We start from the raw sequence: 22,163 nt of genomic DNA, 5'->3' as shown, positions 1-22,163 counted from the left end.
TGTGTTTGCCCATGGTGATAGGTCTGTGACAAGGGTGCCCACTCTCCTCTATGGTTTCTCTGTTCGCGAGGCATAAAAGTTGATTAGGTAGGTTTATGGTTCTAGAACTGGTTGTTTGGACATATAGTGGGTGATAAATCCATGGTAACAATGACTAGTGTCTACAAGACGTCAACAGAAACCGTATTCGTAAGATATTACATCTTGTTTTAGAAATAATGGATTGTTATTTTCAAGCTGAAATTATATGCGCTGTTCTCAATTTTAATTTTTGGTAATTCTATATTGGAATGGAAGATATTTGATTCGTAAAACGCATGAAAACATGTGTATTTGCTAACAAAATTCAAAAGCAGAATAAAAAATGATAACCTTTGAAACCAAATTGACACAAACGTATGCATTTATTGTGAGGGTCTAAAGTCGAATAAATACACACAAATCGACATAATTTCTGTCACCAAAAGTTTTCTTTTGCCACAGTTGGGAAATACCAGCTCTTCTGACTTGTGTTGGTGGTTGGATGGTCGGGTTTGGGGGTTTGGGAATGGTGTGGAGGGTTGAAGAGTCAGGCTGCAAGAAATACCTGAAAGACTTGCCCCGATTATCACCCTTGGTTTTTGTGCATCCGTGCCTGTGGATTTCACCAAAATATATGACTACGGGATTTCCTCCCACAATAAGCTGACACACTGTGATCTAACTGAAATACTGCGCAGAGCGGCGTTAATACCAGATCAACTCCCTCATAACACTTGAGATCAAGATTGATAATGTGAACCATTTTTGCACATATGGTCATATATTACACGTAACGGTTGTATTCGCAACCAATTGTATTTTTAATACTTAGTTTCTTCCACCCGCATGCTGCCTCTGAAGCCGATGATGGACATGAGAAACACATCAAATACGGATGACCTTCTCCTCGAGGCGTGAATACGACTATAGAATGCCAAAGAACATGGTACTGACGTCAATCTTTGACGGTCCTTCAACTCAGCTAATGTGGAATGATCAAATTCCTTTTTGCATCTGTGCGGAAGGAAATATGCAGCTATCTATCAGACATGTTTCTGTTTCCGTGTAAGATTCAATTTACAGATACAACGAACCTCTTTTTTTCAACACAGTGAAGGAATTCTGACTGAATTGGGGTTGTTTGAAAGTGTGTCGAAATGAAACATAAAACAAAGTGAGTATTTCAGGATTTTTATAAAGATGTCATTGATACACATTTAATCTGTGAGATATGGTGACAGCTCGTTAACTTGAGTGCATTGAAATAAAAAATACTCTTTAAAAAAAGAAACGCAAAAGTAGTAAAATGGCTACGTTGTTGTCGACATACATACAAAATAATACCAAAAACGAATTGATCATTTCTGCATGGATTGAAATTGATTTGTGTAGAAGTAATGATGTACTGCAGAAATCTGGTGAAAAGAAGGAAAAACAACAGAAACTCCGACAGTTGGCACAAACACTGAGAGCTGAGATGGTAAACATTCCCCAGGCCACAATTCGGGATCTGACTGCTTCCATGGGACGATGCTGCTGGTTAGTTTTGGACTCTAATGATGGCCATACAAGACGTTGAGAACAGATGTTCTTCACCTTAAAAATCTACTGTTCAGTGTGTCCCATATGTGTCCCACAATGATGTGTGCCAATTGTGAACAATCGATTACCATCTGTTGATTACTTATAATATGATATATTAAATCTACACCTAAAATCACTTGTGCGTTTCTTTTTTCAGAGTATATATATTATTATCACTATCATTATCATGATTCGATAACAAAATAACTTATTTAAATCAATAATAAAAAAAACCCAACTAAGTAATCAAGCTTACAAAGAGTGACAATGGATAATTCGTTTAAAGGAGGTTCATTTTTCTACAATGAACCCTGCTAATTTGGACTCCAAGCATTCATAACTGTCCATAAGAAATTAATGCGTCCATTCTACGATAATCCGTAAATGTATGAATCCGGATAATATATCTGGCAACGTTACCGTCAGAAATAACGGAGTTCCTGCGAACAAATGTCGAGATGAGGAAGCACATCGTCACAGCCATATATCGACTCAACCGACTCCGTGTCATGTGCAGTAATAATAAATGGATAAATTGTCGGGACTACGTGTATCTAGCAACGTCGTTATACCGGATCCTGTTAATTCGGACAGGCCACCGATCGCTTCACTGTTCGAAAGCTTACATGTATACAACATGACGTTACTCCTTTCCTACAAATGGGTTTTCATCCGAAAATTGTTAATCGGGACGATTTATACGGTATCGGCCGCATTAACGGATTTTTTTCTGAGTGTCAACTGATATGAGCTTGAGTTACTGCGCTTCCACTGAAAATATATCTAGTTGTCATTTGTTCATTCTTGATGTTTCAGGGTATAATATATCCATTCTATGACGATAAATACCCCTGGCCCGTTTGCAACTACAACTTCGTGTTTAGTCTGATTCAGGAACCAAACTGGAACCAAACAGGAACAAACAGGAACAAAACAGAAATAAATCAATGGTCGATACAAACCACGAATGGATTTAATTGTCACAAGCAACTCTGGAGGGAGTTCTTTTCCGTCGCACGACAAGCATCCCCGGTCTTCATTGACACAGATATCCACACATGCTGGACCTGAAACAAAAATAAATACCACCTCAAAATTAAACAGCCAAGAGTGAGTGAGTTGGCTTTAACGCCGCTTTGATCACTATACCAGTTATACCACGTGTCAGCTTGGCGTGGGAGGAAAGCGCAAAGTGATGCAGGTGTCACACGTTTACCAATTTGGTGAAACTCACGAGCACGGGTATGGTGCTGACAAACCAAGAAACTTAATGGGTGAACCGGGATTCGAACCAACGATCATAGGCCACCCCTGCCCCCCAATACCCCAGTAATAATAGGCTATTTATATTGCGCATATTTCCACACCACTCTGGGGCATGCTCAAAGGGCTATTATTACACCGATCTCTGGATCAATTTGCACTCAAGAACCATTCTCAACACCCTGGGGAGTATACAACCCAAGCTGCCTGTTAGACGCTAGAAGGTTAACAACCATGTACGATGTATACTAAGGGATCTTTCACATATTGGAAAGAAAATTATCAGATTGTTGACAACTGGCCTTTTTTTTTTGCCTTTTCTTTACTCTCGACATGATCGAGAGAGAAAAAATCGCTAAAATGAGCCCCAAATAATCAATCTAAATGGATTTACGTAAGTAAGTAAGTAAGGCCTGACACAACTTCAAACTTCCCTCTAAATGCAAGCACAAATCAAAACTCTGTTGGTTCGTTTTAAGCTATTTTCAGGAAATGTCATATACATTGCCCTCAATTTAAATATAAAGGTTTCAATTTTATTTCTACAGCAAATGAATCCGAACTAATGTATATTTGGAAGAAAAGGTGTGAAGTTGAACAACGAAATGACGCATTGTCAACTATTTTATCTTGAAGTGCATATATCATGAAAAATAATAATCACAACAACTGCATGCATCTGCAGTAGATCTTTGCATAATGTATGCCAGCAGTCAGTCCAGGTAACAAAACACTCAGCCATGTGTATAGTGTAATGTATCACGCCACAAGTAGCATGGATGCACAGAGTCTATGACATGTCGCTTCATCGTTGTCGTGCTATTTCAAGACTGCAACAGGATATTTTGATTTGGAGAAAGTAAACTAAACTATGTAGGAGTTCACTTGTACTTCTTCCTCAGAAATCACCTATTCATCTTCAGAGAAACATTAACATTCCATGATAATTCGAAAACTATTGTCACCGTCATTTCGGCAAGTTATGATAAGGATACCACAAAAACGAGCGAAGTGAGTACGATCGATGCTTTATCTTTTTATACATAGATCAGAGAATATGTTAAACACAGAAAAGTCTCACAACAAAATAAATGAAAGTTCCGCAATTAAAGCACAATAAAAGAAAAATCATGTTTTGCGCATCGTCTTCTCACAGAATGGTGAACTCAATAGTGATATAAATTACCTTTGTCACAGAACCGTTGTTAAAAGAAAGAGGAGTATCTTTTAATTGTTTAACGAAGGAAAGTACATAAATGGTCATTGTTTAATTGTGGATAGGAGGATGTCTAAGGGTTTAAAAGGTGAAGAATAGGTTGCTTTGCCGAGACCGTTTGCAGCCGGCCATGACCGTGAATAGAAGCTTGCTGGTCAGGGTTGTTGTGCGATCAAACGTGTCATTTTGGAGGAAATCACCTTCAACAAGACCATATATGGAACCTCTACATCCGCCTTAGCTGTATTTTTGTTTCAGCCTTTGAAACTAATAGACATTACCAAGATGCAAATAATAGACATAACTAAGATGCAAATAAACCTTATTCACGTGCCGCTTTCGCTGTTTGAATGGGATATTTGCTATAACGGTGTTACGATCTATCCAATTCTGCAAAGGTGTATATTCCCACTTTATTATTTAGCAAATGGTGGGTTCGAATCCCAGAATCACCTTGACTATGACGTTAGGTGTGTCACCACCTTACCTGCGTTCGCTTGTTTTAACAGTGGTCAATGTCTAAGCTGAAAGATTTGCATCGCTTGGGCTTGCCCCACGTCACGCTGATACGCCGTGATAGAACTAAAATATTGTCAAAAGCGGAACTCAATCACTAATTTTCGAAATTCCCTGCACAACTGAAGATAAAATACATAGCTGTATCCTTTAGAAACATACATGGTACTTTCATTGTAACCGAAGGCTATAATATGCATACACTAGCACCTCGGTAATCCAAACTACCATGTTATTCCGGAATCCCTGCTTTCAGGACGCTCTGTTAGAATATATACTGAACCGCAAAAGAAACGTCACCATGGATAGATATATGAGAAACCTTATTTGTCCAAACACTGTAAACACACTTTGAGACATATTAAAAAGATGAAACTTGGCAAAACTGATCATCAAGGTTGAAATTAAAGTGTAAAATGTTCCTAAAGTGAAACACAACACTAGTCTCTGAGAAAATGACATCACAAGTCAGTATCTCGTGTGTCTGCCATGTGCATTGATGACTGCCGTGCAACGTCGATACATGGAATGGATGAGGCGGTTGATGAAGGCTACAGGCACTTGAGCCCACACTCTGAGGAACGCCTGACGCAGTTCAGCTGCAGTTGTCGGTCTTGGTCGGACGTCATTCAGCCGTCTTTGAATCTCGTCCCACATGTGCTAATTGGGATTTAAATCGGAACTGAGGGCAGACCACTGCATGGTTCTGATACCATTCTGCTGGAGGAAGTCTCTCGTTGCTCTCGTAGTGTGGGCACGGGCGTTACGATGCTGATACTCGTGGTTGCGGCGACGTGCCAAATGAGGTATGGCGTGTGGTCTCAAGACTTGATCAATGTACCGAGCTGTTGTGACACCATTGCCTCTCTCTGGACTGATGTTCTGGAAGACCACAGGGCCGACCCTCTGTGCAAGACCAATTCCACCCCACACAATGATGCTCGGACCACCCCACGAGTCTCTCTCAACAACACAAGCGTCCGAATAACGTTCTCCATGCTGGTGCTGTGTTGCCCACTGAAGACGGTCCAGGCGATGACGTGGTGTCAGAATGGGTCCTCGGTGTGGCCTGTGACAGTGGATGTGTCTGCTCGTCAATCGTCGACGCACGGTGTCCGCACGTATGTGTCGCTGGTGTGTCCCCATGGTCTGTCGAGCAGTGTCCGCAGCAGTAACAAAGAGATCTTGAAGATGCTGTCGCACAATCTGACGATCCTGACGTCGGGTGGTGACCCTTGGTCTTCCACTACGTGGTCGGCCATCTGTAGTGTTGGTGATCTGGTACTGTTGCTGGAGCCTGTATATGGTCTTTACGTGGACTTGAAATGCATTGGCTACTTGCCGGGCGGTTTGTCCAGCTTGCAATCATCCAAGGGCTTGGTGTCGCTGATTTCTTGTCAATCTTGGCGTGCGGTATCAATTCAATAACGAATGAATGTTATCCGATCTTGGTGGATTTTTATAGGGCAAGAAATGGGGGAACGCATGTGCTTTTCAATTTGCACGGAACTCACGTGCATCGGGTTACCATGACCGTTGCCGTGATGCATTTGGGCGATGGGTTATATTGTCATCTGCATTGGGTTTTTTTATCATCAAATGTCATTTTTCGGACAAGGTAATGTTAAATTTTAGAAACTTTAACAAAAATTACCCACATATTTAAATGACAACTTTTCATGCAATGTTACTTGGGGTGACGTTTCTTTTGCGGTTCGGTATATTTTTATATATAGTACATTAAAGGATTCGTTAATCCAGACTGAATGTATTTTATTGATACTGGTGCCTTCCGGATTGACGTTGTGCGCACAACCACATGAACTGCTCAAATGCAAAGACTGTTAAACGAAATGTGAGTAAGTAAGTTGTAGTATTGATATGTATATTACTTGGCGAGAGAGGCGGTGAATGTGCTTCACACCTTGCACCCATTTGGGTAACACGAACGCGGACAACCGGCGCGAGCCCCCGCAGAAACGCCTTGGCTACCCCGCAACCCTATCGAAAACGCCATGTAACGCATCTGGCATGTCTCGTCTGTTGTGTCTATGTTTCTAAGTTCATCATGTAATGTGCCCCCAAGGGCCTTATAATGAAAGTTCTGAATCACGCAATTAATGGTTCAAGCAAGCAACATATTGATAAAACCGATCCCTATGAAACAAGGTAACTTAACAAATGGTGACTAACGTCATTATGCAATGAAACCCGATGTGACATATTACTGAAGGCACACATTCTAAATGTGAAATCCTAGATGTGCCTGTGTGTCTGGAGAGTTAACACCACCCTACAATAACAACCTCTTCTTGCTAAACCCAGATATCGTATGAAATGTCAATATGACGCCCCGTGGCAATCACACAAAAACTGCTCACAAAGTTACAATTTAAAGGTAAAAAGCTGACAATTTGCACATTTTTTCTACAGCTCTATCCATCTAACAACGCAAAACACGCCTAACTGTTTGGAATATTTATGAAAAATTCACAAATCTGCAGCAAATAAATGCTTCTAAAAGCTTTTGTCACAAAGGGAGGATAGCCCGATTGATACGCAGACAACTCAGGAGACCAGTTTTGATCTGGATCATGTTTCACGGTGCTATATCTGTGTTTGCAGCAGTGACTGTGTGGGAAAGGTAAAACATGCTTTGTCCCTTGGAGGACGAATAAATATTTCTGCGAAGTTTTGACACATTTTATGTGTGGTTAAAACCATTTTATGGCGACAATGGCAGAGTGACAATTTAATAAGGCTTGGATGCTGAACCCACGAGGCCAAGGACTATGGGAATATGTCTAGTGTCAGAGGCTCTATAGCTCACCTGACAAGCTTCAGACACTCGACACTGCACCTGAACCTGTCTACTAATGTATGGAAAGTTTGAATTTTTAAAACATTTTTTTACATATCCTGGATTTGATCGGATCATGTGTAATTGTGTAAATGCATGACCCAAAAGTGTATCAAAATGATTGGGGGAGTCATGTATAGTAGCAGAGACCATATATCGGTACATGGTTTCTGATAGTAGCTTCCCTGATGGATTGTTCACACTACAATACGACACAACCTGGTGGTAGTTGTTTTTACGGTAAAGATCACCTTATACATGCCACGTCGTCGCAACGAGGTGCTAAGTAGGACTTAGTTACAAGGTAGCTAACCATATACATGATGCTTCGTCACAACAGGTAGCTGAGTAGGACTTAGTTACAAGGTAGCTAACCATATACATGATGCTTCGTCACAACAAGTAGCTGAGTAGGACTTAGTTACACGGTATCTAACCATATACATGATGCTTCGTCACAACAGGTAGCTGAGTAGGACTTAGTTACAAGGTAGCTAACCATATCCAAGATGCTTCGTCACAACAGGTAGCTGAGTAGGACTTAGTTACAAGGTAGCTAACCATATACATGATGCTTCGTCACAACAGGTAGCTGAGTAGGACTTAGTTACAAGGTAGCTAACCATATACATGATGCTTCGTCACAACAAGTAGCTGAGTAGGACTTAGTTACACGGTATCTAACCATATACATGATGCTTCGTCACAACAGGTAGCTGAGTAGGACTTAGTTACAAGGTAGCTTACCATATCCAAGATGCTTCGTCACAACAGGTAGCTGAGTAGGACTTAGTTACAAGGTAGCTAACCATATACATGATGCTTCTTCACAACAGGTAGCTGAGTAGGACTTAGTTACAAGAAAGATAACCATATATATGACGCTTTGTCGCAAACATATCAGCAACAGCCCCAATTACAACATCAAATGGCAAAACGTCCCAATCCTCTCCAACAACCTCCATGACTTCACTAAAAGAAAACTAACAGAAGCAGTCCACATTCGTCGCCACAAGCCATCAATTAACAGAGATCAAGGCTATTTCATCCCATCCGCCTACTACGAATTCATTAAGCAATAATCACCCCAGCAATGAATACTCAATCCTGTTTGATTGACTTCCCCATGCGATTTCAATCCATCATGTTGTTGCACTGTTATCCTTCTGTTCTTCATATTAAACCTACTCATGTTAAACTCTCTCATGTATGCAATTGTTGTTACTGTTAATCCTCCACCTACTACATATATTCTGTACCATGTTTCATTATTCAGCCAGTATAAGGACCTTCACCGAAACGTCGCCTTACAGTAAAATAAAGAAGTTGTTATCCATAAATCGTGTCTACTTTGCCATCCGTCAACTTCTAAGAATTGCATATCAAACAATGTAATGCCCCCTCGATAGCGACCGGAAAGCAAGTTGCTTGCGTCGCAGTCGCGATAGTGGGGACGTATATTTGAACACCATGAGACACAACAAACGTGTCTACGATTGCGCGGATTTGATTGGTTTTGAATAGAAGTGAACATTATACATTTTTTATGAATATCCAACAGTCGCCAAATTCAATATGCTTATGTAACTATCATAAAACATTTACCAGTTTATATAAACTACATGGAAAAAGAAAGTATACATCTTTGTTTGATGGTGACAAACAAGAAAATTCAATGGTGAATGTATTTGGTAAGCGTATCATTGGCGATTTTACATGAACCATATCGATGAGTATCTCACAACATGTAACGTGCACATGACGTCTCAAGGAGTGAGTGAGTGAGTGAGTGAGTGAGTGAGTGAGTGAGTACGCCGCTATTAGCAATATTCCAGCAATATCACGGCGGAGGAAACCAGAAATGGGCTTCACACGTTGTACCCATGTGGGGAATCGACCCTGGGTCTTCGGCGTGACAAGCGAACGCTTTAACCAGTAAAGCGGGGGGTCGTATTTGAATTTAAAATCCAATTTTACAGAGTATACTTTTTTGTCGGCCATGTTATAGAAAACTGTTTAAGTGAGACAATCTTCATTATAATAAGCTTTCTCACTGAACCTCTCAATATGTAACCCGGACATATGGCCGACATTAGCACTGAATAAGCTACTGAACTACTACTAGATATAACATGTATTTTGTATTTGAGAATTTACGAGTTCATTTCGGGATCATAAAACAATAAGCTGACAAGCTGAGTCAGCCATTTTAAGTGAGATTCAGCAGCATTCTAACACATCCTTTCCTGAAAATCACGTGAAACAAAAGAATCTTCATTAACTTTAAGGCTTGTAAGTGTCAACTTATAACGAAGGGACCATAGTTAACAACTTCCTGAATATTATCTGTTTGAATTCATTCAGATAAAAAGTGTCAACGTGTAAAGGAAAAGGGATTACTTTTGATGGAACATATATTTCGTTTTGTTGAATAATTTGAGAATGAAAACATTTTATAGCTATTTTAAATTCATGAAGAAGAACAACTGAATTTGAATGAGATAAAATAGACTTGTAAATGAAAGAAATAGTGTATCCAGACCGAAACATTTACTGTTGAGATGATAACATGTTTAACTAGTTAAAAACTTTAATAATAATCCGTAAGTTAAAGAATCTTTGTATTTAGGTTTAAAGTGTTGTGTGTTAAAATAGCGGCAGTGATCAAATAGTTTTGTTTCCGAGCCATGCAAATAATACTTAACATCTGTCCTGCCGCGCACACATCTCCGAATGACAGTTAATATTGTTCTTAACATTGCGGCAATCGTAGCCACATAATTCAAGCAACGGGATAGCTCGGTGGATTACGGCTAACTATCAATTTCTGGTTGTCTTTCTGCTAACTGATTCATCATGAGAATACAATTGAGCGTTTTGGCGGACCCCACATCGAGGAGATTATTTGCAGTTACCTGATCGCCCAAATAGTCCAGTCTCCACACGTAATGAATATCATTGCAAAATACAAACACATTGTACGCCTATTCAAATTACATAACGACTTCCCCAACCAAACACTTTACCTAATCTGACGCCTTTTAAAGTATGGCGTATTGATTTGAGAAATAAACCATACCCGCTATTTGTCTCTTTCTTTGTCCGCCACCCAGAAAACGGAAATTGATTTTGCACGGCCTATTTAGGAGAAGTAATTAGGCATAAAAACACTAGGTTAAAACTGTCTAAATAGGGTGTCGTTTCGCGTTGCATAATTCTTTTCATATGCTCTTGATATGGCACTTCTGTTGGTCCCCATGGGGGTTCTTGAACAACTGCGTTAAGAGGTTTATATTTTACCAAATTTGTGTAAATATAGGGAAATGATTTTAATAGCCTATGAAACACTGGATTGTAATATGGAGAAGATAGCGCTTTGTAACATTAGTGTGTCAAGCTGTTGAGTTGTATTTGATGACGTCTATTTTTATCGTCAAATCACTTTGCGGGGACATGATGGATTGAATCTGAAAGAATTTCAATTCAATTTTAGTGGATCATTATATATTTACCCTGATCAAAGCTGCGTTTTGTAGTGGTTTAGTCTTGATTACTGGTTTAAAAATATTTTTTTATGTGGATGAATATATGAATATTAATATCATAGCGTCATACATGTATGATTGAAATGTCTTGACAGGGACATTTCCAAATTTGAAAAAATAACGAAAAATAGCTGTCATTGTGTTATTCTCTCGGAATTTCTAGTTGATTTCAATTTGAAATATTGTTATCATACACATTTAATCATGCAGGTTCCTGTCATCGACACAGAGAGTTATCTTCCCTCAGTTTCAGTATCACCATAACTTTACATATTTACTTGAGTTTAGTGACAAATCTGACGTGACGTGACTATGGTATTAAAAGAGAAGTGGGAGAGGGTGGCTCCACTACAAGACTTCTGTTTGGAACCCGTCAAAGTCGAGACCCACCATCCAATGTTCTCAGGGGGGCCTGGGACGTTTGTCAGAAACAGAATAGTTTTTCGTTCAATTCTTGAAAACATACACCTTCTTATCTGAAAGGAGTCGAACACTTGTTTTTAATAAAAGAATTTGATACAAAAACATTGGTAAAACTGAAGCAATATTATTCTTGTCAGTATTTTCAGGACCAAAATATTTTTCAAAAACACCCAACGGGTTTGAGGATTTATCAGGAGTTTTGACATAACCCCATTCCGCCTCCGCGATCGTCATAGCAGCAGTTCCTGCCACACGACATTACTATGTCTATCAACCATATTACATTACCATGTCTGTCAACCATATGTCATTACAACCAGCTGTCAACCATATGACATTACCATGTCTCCCAACCATATGAAATTACCATTGTCTCCAAACCATATGACATTACCACGTCTCTCAACATATGGCATTACCATGTCTATCAACATATGACATTACCATGTCTATCAACATATGACATTACCACGTCAATCAAGATATGACATTACCACGTCTCTCAACATATGACATTGCGACGTCTATCAACATATGACATTACCACGTCTATCAACATATGACATTACCACGTCTCTCAACATATGACATTACCACGTCTCTCAACATATGACATTACCACGTCAATCAACATATGACATTACCACGTCTCTCAACATATGACATTACCACGTCTATCAACATATGACATTGCGACGTCTATCAACATATGACATTACCACGTCTCTCAACATATGACATTGCGACGTCTATCAACATATGGCATTACCACATCTATCAACATATGACATTGCGACGTCTATCAACATATGACATTGCGACGTCTATCAACATATGACATTACCACGTCAATCAACATATGGCATTACCACGTCTATCAACATATGGCATTACCACGTCTATCAACATATGACATTACCACGTCAATCAACATATGGCATTACCACGTCTATCAACATATGGCATTACCACGTCTATCAACATATGGCATTACCACGTCTATCAACATATGACATTACCACGTCAATCAACATATGGCATTACCACGTCAATCAACATATGACATTACTAGTCAATCAACATATGACATTACCACGTCAATCAACATATGGCATTACCACGTCTATCAACATATGGCATTACCACGTCTATCAACATATGACATTACCATGTCTATCAACATATGGCATTACCACGTCAATCAACATATGGCATTACCACGTCAATCAACATATGGCATTACCACGTCAATCAACATATGACATTACCACGTCAATCAACATATGACATTACCACGTCTATCAACATATGACATTACCATGTCTATCAACATATGACATTACCACGTCAATCAACATATGGCATTACCACGTCAATCAACATATGACATTACCACGTCAATCAACATATGACATTACCACGTCAATCAACATATGGCATTACCACGTCTATCAACATATGGCATTACCACGTCTATCAACATATGACATTACCATGTCTATCAACATATGGCATTACCACGTCTATCAACATATGACATTACCACGTCAATCAACATATGGCATTACCACGTCTATCAACATATGACATTGCGACGTCTATCAACATATGGCATTACCACATCTATCAACATATGACATTGCGACGTCTATCAACATATGACATTGCGACGTCTATCAACATATGACATTACCACGTCAATCAACATATGACATTGCGACGTCTATCAACATATATGGCATTACCACGTCTATCAACATATGACATTTCGACGTCTATCAACATATGACATTGCGACGTCTATCAACATATGACATTACCACGTCAATCAACATATGACATTGCGACGTCTATCAACATATGACATTACCACGTCAATCAACATATGGCATTACCATGTCTATCATCACATGACATTACCATGTCTATCAACATGTCATTACCACGTCTGTTCACCATATGACATTACCATGTCTATCAACATATGACATAACCATGTCCCCCAACCATATGATATTGACACGTCTATCAACATATGGCATTACCATGTCTATCAACACATGGCACTACCATGTCTATCAACATATGCCATTACCATGTCTATTAACACATGGCATTCCCATGTCTATCAACATATGACATCACCATGTCTACCAACCAACCATATGATATTACCATGTCTATGAACCACATGACATCAACATATATCCTTACTCCGTCTACTAACCATCCATATATCCTTACTCCGTCTACTAACCATCCATATATCCTTATTCCGTCTACTAACCATCCATATATCCTTACTCCGTCTACTAACCATCCATATATCCTTACTCCGTCTTCCTCAAGAAACCATACAACCTTTTCCTGCCCAGTAATTATACCATCTTCGTTTGTCTGGTACAATATGATCGCATTATGACAAGAAGCCATATGATCTAGCACAGTAGTGATTAGTAACAATGCCCTTGTTCTGGCATGCAGACATATCAGATTGCTCTGGGCTAGTGACCTTGCCCTTTCTAGCAATCCCTCATAACATCATTTTACGATTTCGGCCGTGGCTGTTCCAGGGCAGCAGAGATCCTAAATACCTCATGGCTAGCGTCTAAAATAGGAAGAGGAGAAAGTATGCTCTGACTGATTGTGTGTCACCATTCCCAGATGGCGTCGTTATCAATTCAGTGTTGGTTTGTCTGATCCAGACTTGATCATGTATAGACTGCGACCTAAAAATCCACTCACTCACTTTACCTAGTGAGTGAGTATGGTTTTACGCCGCTTTTAGCAATATGCCAGCAATATTTCAGCGGGGGACACCAGAAATGGGCTGGGGAATCGAACCCTGGTCTTCATTTGACGAGCGAACGCTTTTACACACGAGGTTACCCCACCGCCCCCTGTTTTACCTGGTGTGCTCGGTGGCGGACTCCTGTGACATAGGTGAATCCAAACTCAAACCCACAGTGACCCTTACATCACCACCCACCGCCCCCTGTGTTACCTGGTGTGCTCGGTGGCGGACTCCATCTCGTTTGAAAGCCGTGATACTGCTGCATGGAATATTGCTGGATGTGGCGTTAAACCATGCTCACTCACTTTTTCGATACGTTCAACACTATGATTTTTGTTAAATATTCCAATGTTTTTCCCAATCACTGCCCTGATGTCAGATAAAGCATGCAGATAAATACAGCATTTACGATAAAACTTCCACCCAATATAGCGAATATCGACATTTAGCCGAGTATTTCCTTGCACCATCAAAACTAGTTTAAACTGCCGGGAAAAAGAAAGTATACACTGTTTGATGATGGCTAAAAATTAAAACAAACAAGAAATGGTTTTTCGATGGTGATGTATATGAGACAGGTATCATAGATGTGTTTGGGACCTTAAGTGTTTAGGCGACTGATTTCAGCCTAGTTTTGATACCGTTTGTAATGTTTTGCACAACTCCAATTTTCAAGTGTATACTCTCTTTTGCCCGTCATTTTATAGAGCGTTTACTTGTCATTGGAATACAAGTAATAAATTTTGCTGAATCCATGCCAGTGTGGTCGCCTGCAGATAAGAGGAGTATCGCGTTGCGTACGGATAGCTTACTCTCCCAAAGAGTGAAAATAACAGTCAATAATACTAGCATTTGACACGCGAATCATAAACCTCGTAGTCATGTCAATTTCTTTCAAACTTGCAATGACAGGTAATTAATTTCAACACCTGTGTGGTGTCGGCTTTCACTTCAAGGGATTATGTAATACACCCTTCCAGCCGCCCAGTGTATTAGACGAGACAGTGAAATTTATTATCTGTTTTGCGATATGAATGGATACACGTGGTTTGGTCGGGACACTTGATGATTTCATCTTCGTGGGGGGCCATCGCCGAAATGCATAAACACATCTCTTCAGTCTAGGTTCTGTTATATGATAGCGGCTCCTTTTTTCGATAGTCTACGGTTTATTTATTGTAAGTTCTATACATGAAGAATGAATATATCTTAGCATGTTACATTGATATAAACAAGACTTTTGTTAAAGTAGTTGCAGTTGTATATGCTTTCAAATAACTACATATATCTATCTACATTCATATTCACGTGATCAAAAGACTATTCATGAAATTGCATGAATATTTGCATCATAAATCGTTACAAGCACAAAAACGTTATTGTATAATATTTTAGTATCCTTCTTATTACTTCGATGCATTGTGAGGGTCTCAAACATGCACCTGGTATGTAATGTTTACATATGAAATATACAATGATTCGCACAAACAAGATAATGTCGTGACGTGGGGTAATGTGAAATGTACATGTCAGGTATGTAAATAGTTAATGCCAAATGTTCCGAACAAACACGACACATGGAATACCTGTATTGGTCTGGTATGTACATGACATAAACCAAACTGACGTTTCTAGTCGTCTCTTTTGAATATTTGTTAAGGGGCATGCATCGAGACTCGTTAACATTGCAATAAAATAAAGAACCAAACAGACAATGATGAGATAAAACTACCGTGGTATGAAAGGGGTGAAACTCTGATAGTTTGATACATTAGTCCTGCACCATGACCGTGGAATATATTTATTTTATGAAAAAAATTATATCTAGAAATGCATACAAAAGCAAGTCTAGCCAGCTCAAGCTAGCTCTATTCCACATCAGCATAGGGACATCTTTTTTAATTTTAGAGTCAAGAAGGATATTGTGTAATATAAGATTTCAAAGACTAAATGTTAGTCTAGAATTACATTAAACAACGTTTATGTAAATACACTGACGGGATAATGAAAGGATATACTTGAAAATTAGATTTGACCAAAACATAACATTCATTATCTAAACGTTCCCAGGCTGGAGGCAGTCCCTGAAACTCTGCAAACTTAATATCCACAACCCAACTGTGATACCACACATCAACTACATCACCATCGAGGAGCTATTTGGTTTTTGTTTCATTTCAGCCACTATCAACCATGGGTGTGTACTTTCTTTTGCCCGACAGCTTATGAACTTATCAAAGCTATTAGGCATTGGGAGTAGAAGAATGAATACGGCTAAATTACGGATGCTACCATTTTGACTCTCATATGTTAGTATGTTAGTGAGTATGGTTTTACGCCGCTTTTAGCAATATTCCAGCAATATCACGGTGGGGGACACCACAAATTGGCTTCACAAATTGTACCCATGTCGGGAATCGAACCCGGGTCTTCGGCGTGACGAGCGAACGCTTTAACCACTAGGCTAACCGACCGTCCCCTCATATGTTAGCGGACTTACAGAACAAAACATATGTTCAATGATAAAATGTATAACATAGTTAATATAGTTTAATATATTCAATATCGATGCCACAGCATGTTCTTTATATGCTATGTTGGTTATTGACAATAACATTAATTCATAGGCCTTAAATCACCACACTAAACAAACAGGGAACACCCAAGCTGATATTTTATTATTTGATATTGTGTATTATGCTTATGTTATAAGTGTTTTAAGAAAAAACGACAAGTTTTTTTCCACGAATAAAATTCCTGACCTGCCGTCGGTAACACTCGCCCGATCTGTTCACTGTCAGTGAGCTCCCAATGGTAGCAATCGTCGATATTACCCTTGTACAAGATCGACTCACAATCGTTACGGTGTGGTCTTAAAATACTTCAATACCCACATTGTTACTTAACTGTCCTATAGAAATGTGTCCGTCTCTTTGAGCCCTGCTTGTGTCGTATATACATGGGTATATGATGGTATACAGGATGAGTGATGTGTGATACATATCGTGCATTAGTCATCGACACGAATTCGTGAATGTACTGCTATCAACGGACACCGAGGCTCACACTCGTACATGTCTAATATCAGGATCATACATGACTATGTTAGAATGAAAATCATTTACAGTTAGAAAGTAACAGTGAATGACTTAGGTTTAACGCCTTTTGAACAGAATATTAGTTGTATCACGCCGCTCAGGAGATCTCACGAAATAGTGAGGGGGTTCGGGTGGCCCAGTCGTCTAAGGCGCCGCGATTCGTTGTGCAGAGTTGCGTCCCTTGGGCACGCCAGAAACATATGATTGTGGGTTCGAATCCCGGTTCGCCCCAATTATGTTTCTAGGTTTGTCAGCACCATACCCGTGCTCGTGGGTTTCACCGAAGTGGTAAACGTCTGAGACCTGCATCACTTCGGGATTTCCTCCAACATTAAGCTGACACGCCCTGATATAACTCGAATACTGTTAAAAGCGGCGTTAAACCCAACTCACTCACTCACGAAATAGTGATGGCAGTCGTATGAGTTTACCTTCTCTGGTGAAGTAAAAGAACACCAAGCTTTAACAGCATTTCAGTTATAACATGCCGTAGGGGAAATAGCTAAAAGACTTGATGGAGGTCGTATACACGTCTGTCTCACAGTCCCTGAACCATATTCACCCTACACCCTTACTGTAATGCTATAGCTCTAAATGAAGCAAGTCTAGAATGTTCACAGGTTCTGGTTCTGAATCTCCAGTCTCATTGGGCTCCTTTTCAAATAAAATGTAGTTGCGTGTTTCTGTCAGCATTGTATGTTCAGAGAATAAGCGTAGTCTAGTGGTAAACGTTGGCTTTGTGAAACCTACGAAATCGAATATGGTGCTGACAAATCAAGAATCATGAACAGACCAAATTCGAACCCAGGAATTTGCTGCTAAGAAGGTAAGGGAAAGCGGTGACCCAGCTGTTATCTATTTTCATTCTGCTACTTAGTAGCATTGACATCCACCGTGTTTACTTGGAAACGACATGCACTTGAGTAGCTTGGGCATGACATGTACATGACCTTCACCCCTGCCGGTACAATGCGCATAGTGATATTGACATGCAATGTACATGGCATAGGAGACGATGTTATTCACACTTGAAAAAGTGGTACAAAAGATATGTTAAAAGCACTCAGTGTTGACAGGCATTAAGAAAATATGCATTTTAAGCCTGCTAGGAGATTTCGTACCATGAGACGTTTTTTTGCGCGTTGAAGAGTTTACGGTTCAGAAGGATGTTGTTAAAATCGATGTAGTTTCACCTACTTGACGTTTGTATGTTTGTCTAAAAATATGACAAGTGTTATGTTTATAACAGCTAAAGGTTACTGTTGTCGCTTGGAATAAATCCGTGTTACAATACATGGACATCTGCACGAATTTAAGGTTCGAAACACGTGTGTTATACCTTCATGGGAAAAACGTGATACTGCTATCTCATGTCTCAGTAAACCATGCTTGTTAGAGGCGTCTTAATGAATCGGGTGGCCAGGCGTGTTGACTAGGTTGACTGCGTGTCGTCATTCGATGACGACGTGGGGCGATGCTCATAATATCAATCACTGGTTTGCCTGGTCCAGACTGGGTTATTTACAGACCACTGTCATGGAGCATGGTTGTGTGTTGTTTAGCTGAGTGTGGCGTTAAACAACAAATAACCAACCGTAAGGTTGTTATTAAGTTGAAGACAGGACAATTACATGACTTAAGTCACCTTTAACCGATATTTAGCAAAATCTAGCCAGAGTTGACTGTTCTTATGTCGATGTGTAGCATAAGATGTTTGTGGACATTGAAGCACCAACGTTTAGTTAACGTTATTTGTAGTGATTTGTAGTTATTTTCGCGAACACTTGGTGTTATCAATGCATGTGGGCACTGATTCGTGTGATGTACAGCATTGCTTCTTTTCCATTTTAAAAACAAATTCGTTGTGGGCATGGTTTTACGCCGCTTTTAGCAATTTGACAGCATTTAGGGAATCGAACGCTCAAACCAATAGGCTACACCCCTACTCCAGGTGTGACAGAGATATAAAAATGAATACCCCATGACATTGAATACCCCATAAATACCCCATGACATTGACGCTTTATAATTGTCTTTTATAAGAGCTGAAACGTGATTTAAATGTTTGTTCACTCTGAGAGCTAAAGACTTAGACATTTCAAAATGTTTTCCCGTAGTGTAACAAAATTTATTTACAAGTATAACAACGTGTATAAAAATCGAAATGAAGTTTGACATGGCCACTTACTAAAGGACTACATGTCTAAGATTCAAGAGATGTTCACATAAATGTTGACTTCTCTTCAAGACAAGGTCATTTGAAGATATTTCTACGTGGAGTCATGGCTTTGTAGTTTCTGGTATCAACCGTGTGATTTAACCTAAGTTGTATACAATGCAAGCATTGTTTTACTTTACTCGAGTGAAAACGAGTTTGTAAAATAACGTGAACGTTTTTCCAATTTCTTATCACGCCAAGACACACATCTCCATTCAAACGTGACTCTCATTCATAAAGTCATCATCTCGTCGTCTCATGTTCCGCAATATCATTATTTTGATAGGAAGACATGCGGACATGTGTGTATGTAAATACGGTTAGTATCATCTTGCATAACATTGTTATAGCATTTGTAAATGTCAGTGATGTATATATACATGAAATGTGTTACCTGTTTGGCTGCACGCTCTGAAATTGACAACTGACATTTGTCTATGAAAATCAGCACGCATTTCCTTGTCAAAACAATACAGGGTTATGTCTTCAATACAGAGAAACTCACTTGAAAACTATCGCTAGGCCAAAACAATAGTAATTTGTTTGTTAGTTTGATCTTAAAATAACAACGACTTGGTTTCTATAGGAAATATACATCGTATTCTGTATTACAAATTTCGTCCCACGTGAATCGGTTTATAGAATGATGTTCGCAGATTTTGGTGTTTTAAAATTTTGTAGAGGTTGGGGTTTTGGGGTTTTGGGGTTGAGGGCCGTGTAGGGGTCAGCCATTATTGGTATTCAAGTGGGGACATGGCTTCAATATTGTTACAATCCGCGCTCACTTACTTATAATGGACACGCAGGTTCTGATAAGAAGCTAAGTTTCAGCTGTAGGTTCAAACCGAATTAAAAAGAATTTTTTAGTACGTGTTATGGGTATAGTATTGATGAAACATACAGCCACTTTGCCTAAATATTACGTGCTCACCAAAACAATCTACGACGGCTTCCTAAATCTCAGCTACTTATTTCAAATCTCCTAATTCAAAGCATTGTTTCCCAGACAAAAACAGGGGATGTGTTTTCTTAACATAGTGACATTTATACTTTGTCTTATAACAAAAGTCATATTTTCTTCTTTAGGAGTCCAACCCAAAGAGACAGAATTCCCCATTTTCCGAAGAATTTTAGGTAAACAATAAATCAGAAAAAAAATCCGCTTATATGGTGTACGTAAATCCTCCTGGTATCATGCAGATCAGCTGTAATGACTGCAGGTGTCTACAATAGGGTTGTCAGCTTACTGCTGGGAGCATGAAAAGGGATCCGACAGTAACACTATGAGATACACTGGTTAGCTGTTTCGGTTCGTATATTTACTGTGACCATTAGCCATTGATTTTACATTAAAGTCTACCATATCAGTAGATGGATTTCTACTTAAGCAAAGCCTCGTGGGATTTTCAGTTTGTCTCGGTAAGGATTATAATTTGTTGGGTGATTATGAGATGTTTAGTTCGGCTTGATGAGGCCTGCAGTTTGACTGGGTGAGGTATTAACTTTGACATGGTGAGGTATGCAGTTTGGATGGGTGAAGCCTTCAGATTGATGGGGGAGGTTTTCATTTAAACTATGTGAGGTCTTTAGTGTGGCTGGGTGATATATATTCAGTTTGGGTGGGTGAAGCATTCAGATTGACTATGCGAAGTCTTCATTTGGACTTGGTGAGGTCTTCAGTGTTACAAAGTAAGTTCTTCAGTTTGAATGGATGAGGTACTCAGTTTGAATGGGTGAGATTATAGTTTCAACTGGTGAGGTACTCAGTTTGAATGGGTGAGGTACTCAGTTTGAATGGGTGATGTATTAAGTTTGAATGGGTGAGGTCCTCAGTTTGGATGGGTGAGATATTCAGTTTGAATGAGCGAGGTATTCAGTATGAATGGATGAGTTCTTCAGTTTGAATGGGTGAGTTCTTCAGTTTGAATGGGTGAGGTACTAAGTTCGAGTGAGCGAGGCACTCAATTTGAATCGTTGACTTCTTCAGTTTGAATGGGCGAGGTACTCAGTTTGAATGGGTGAGTTCTTCGGTTTCAATGGGTGAGTTCTTCAGTTTGAATGGCGTGGTATTCAGTTTGAATGGGTGAGGTAATCAGTTTGAATGGGTGAGGTATTCCGTTTGAATGGGTGCAGTACTCAGTTTGAACAGGGTGAGTTCTTCAGTTTGAATGGGCGCGTATTTCGTTTGGATTGGTGAGTCCTTTAGTTTGAATTGGTGAGGTATTCAGTTTGAACGGGTGAGGCTTTCAGTGTATGTCGTTGAGGCGTTCCCTTTGAATGGGCGGAGTACTCAGTTTGAATGGATTAGGTACTCAGTCTGAATGGGTGAGTTATTCAGTTTGAATGGGTGAGGTACTCAGTTTGAATGGGCGGGGTACTAACTTTGAAAGGGTGAGTTCTTCAGTTTGAATGGGTGAGGTATTTAGTTTGAATGGGTGAGTTCTTTAGTTTGAATGGGTGAGGTAGTCAGTTTGAATGGATGAGGTACTCTGTTTGAATGGGTGAGTTCTTAAGTTTGAACGGGTGAGGTTTTCAGTGTATGTGGTTGAGGTGTTCCGTTTGAATTGGCGGGGTACTCAGTTTGAATGAGTGAGGTACTCAGTCTGAATGGGTGAGTTATTCAGT

The 22,163-nt window shown here is 39.6% G+C and overlaps 1 long non-coding RNA gene across 1 annotated transcript in view; it reads right to left on the bottom strand.

Moving 5' to 3' along the window:
- Positions 1-1,196: 1,196 nt before the first annotated feature.
- The window catches only part of LOC124131326, a 66,235-nt gene continuing 45,268 nt past the window's right edge, over positions 1,197-22,163 (bottom strand). Inside the window, exon 2 of the long non-coding RNA XR_006860641.2 lies at positions 1,197-2,672. This is a non-coding gene — a long non-coding RNA (uncharacterized LOC124131326). The remainder of the gene's footprint in view (positions 2,673-22,163) is intronic.

The sequence above is a fragment of the Haliotis rufescens genome, unplaced genomic scaffold (assembly GCF_023055435.1).
Source record: "Haliotis rufescens isolate VD_foot unplaced genomic scaffold, xgHalRufe1.0.p SCAF_1, whole genome shotgun sequence".
Taxonomy (NCBI): Eukaryota; Metazoa; Mollusca; class Gastropoda; order Lepetellida; family Haliotidae; genus Haliotis; species Haliotis rufescens.
The sequence above is the reverse complement of the archived record's forward strand: the minus strand, read 5'-3'. Positions and strand labels throughout refer to the sequence as shown.